Here is a 2,429-nt window from a genome sequence, read left to right on the forward strand (position 1 = left end):
AACCTCCTAGCTACCCTAACTCTGTTACAAAAACTAATACCTAGCCCTAAATAGAAAACCCTAATGCTTATACCTACTTTGTACAATTTCTCTAATATTATACTCCCTAAAGTCTAATTCCATAGCAAGTTCTATGTTAGCGTCTTTAAGAATTAGCGCAAGTCGTTCTAGAACTGCTACATTATCTACTGCCTCGCAGCGCCGCTTTAATAACTTGCGCACTTGTGTTAACTAGCTGCTAGTAGCTTAATTAGTGTCTAGCACCTTAGTAAGAACGCCGTCTATCTATAGGGAGTCCACCTCCTCTATTATACCTTCTAGTGTACGATACTAGTAGGCACGCTAGCCTTAAACACCTAGTAGTTTCTAAGGGGTGTTAGGGACAGAAGACCGCGCCTTAGTAATATAACTAGTCTAAGACAGCTAGACTATATTATTAGTATCTTAGGTAGCCTAGTAACTCTGTGTATTAAGCTAAGCATAGATTATAGTTAGCACTTTGTTTAGGCCTAGTCGTGTAGCAGTTAACAAGTTATCTTCCTGTAGGCTAGATTCCTTTACTAGGTTACTATTTTTAAGTTAGACAAAGCTATCTAAACTGTTAGCTAAGACTGCTGTGTCCTAGCTAACTTTATTATCGTCTTAAGAACTAGAAAAGATCTAGGACAGAACTTTAGTATTTAGGTAAGTATATAGCACAGGTAGTGCGTGCTTAATAGCCTATATAAAGGTGCGCATGTTAAAGGAGTTATTATTAAAGACTTTAATAATAATACATGTATAAGACTGTCCAACGCGAACAATACGACCACAGTATTAGTAGTAGGTAGCGTTAGAGGGTGCAGGGCTAGTAAAAATCATATAGGAGTAATGCTTCTAGTAATTAGTGCTAGTACCCGCCTTCACACTTATAATCAAGACTTTAATCTTAGAGTCTGCCTCTATAGCTATAGTGGCCTATCTAGAAAATATAGATAGTAGCTACTTAAAATAGTTAAGTATAGATACCTTGTTAGCAGCGCTATATTAAGCTAGGAGAGTAACTAATTAGACCCTGCACAGGTTCAGGATGGCGTTAAGCAGTTCTTGCTTAGTAGGGTTTAAAGCCTAGATAAGGACTTTATGGCCCTGCTAACCTACCTAGTCTATAATAAGGGCTAGAATTAGCTTAATCTGCTTAGACCTTAAAATAAACGTCTAAATAATCTCACCTATCTTGGACTAGGAAGGCATGCAGGTGGTAGGCTAGTCGCTATTATTGCTAGGCTTTATATACAGGAACAAATATAAGTAGCCCTTAGTAATAACCCCCTCTTAAAATATATTCTAAAGAACCTTAAAGAGGTAGTTAGTATAATAGGCGTTATTATAGAGGCGCTAGTACTCTAGTATAGTATTATTTTCCCTAACGTCGTGTATGTTAGTAGCAAAGAAAAGCAACACGCAGAAGGAGCCAAGGTTAAGGATACATTAGAATTTGCTATTAACAAGGAGCTTATTAGTGTTAGTCGTGTCTAAGCGGTCGCAGTGATAGAGCTTCTACATAGCAGGGCCGCTCTTATTAATCTAAATATCACGAACCGCGTTATTATTAGTAACATGCACGCAAATAGGTAGACTTAGCAGCATTAAATTAGCTATAGAATAAGTGTCACTAGATAGGTAAGTAATATATTAGCTCTAGTACGTCCTGCAAAGCATAACTAATTAAAAAACAAGCACTAATACACGTCCTTATTTAACACTAGTAGCGTTATAGTTAAAAAACTTAACAAAGGCACTATAGGTGGCCTAGTACTTTGCGTGCAGGTTGTCTAGCGAGAATCTAGGGCTGTAGACGTTAGTAAGCTTTCTACCTACAATAAGCCACTTAGCTTTAGTATCTAGAGCTAGATCTTGCAGAACTATTAATAGCGCTGTAAGCTTGTCGCCTGCCTAAATAACAGGTGTGGCTATTAAAAGATAGTAAAAAGATGCCCGCAGCTAATAGATAGCTACCTAAGCATCCGCGCCCTTACTACTAATATTGTAAGCTTTATTAATCACAGTAATACTAACTTAACCTTAAAGGGAATATAGAAACCACGAAGGAGGGGCAGATAGCGTCCTTAGAAGAGATTTGTTATATAAGGACTGCGACTAACACTTAGCACGTCTAAAATCTACTATAGCATAAGGGCCATATCTAGAGGCTAACATTCCCTTACTTATCACGACAACGACGTGCGCCTTAAGTAGATTGTTGTTAGTTAACAGCGCGTCATTAATTTCTAGGCGCTCTATTAACTGCTAAATACTAGTAGGTAATTTAAAGGCCTTATCGCGCTTGTTCTAGTACACGTAGATAATTAGGGTATTAGAGAATTAATAAATGTCCTTAGCGGCCTAGGTAACTAAGTGCAAATTAGTAATCTATAAATAGACTCTTA

This window comes from Plenodomus lingam (genome assembly GCF_022343315.1).
Source record: "Plenodomus lingam strain CAN1 chromosome Unknown contig_50, whole genome shotgun sequence".
NCBI classification, from domain to species: Eukaryota; Fungi; Ascomycota; class Dothideomycetes; order Pleosporales; family Leptosphaeriaceae; genus Plenodomus; species Plenodomus lingam.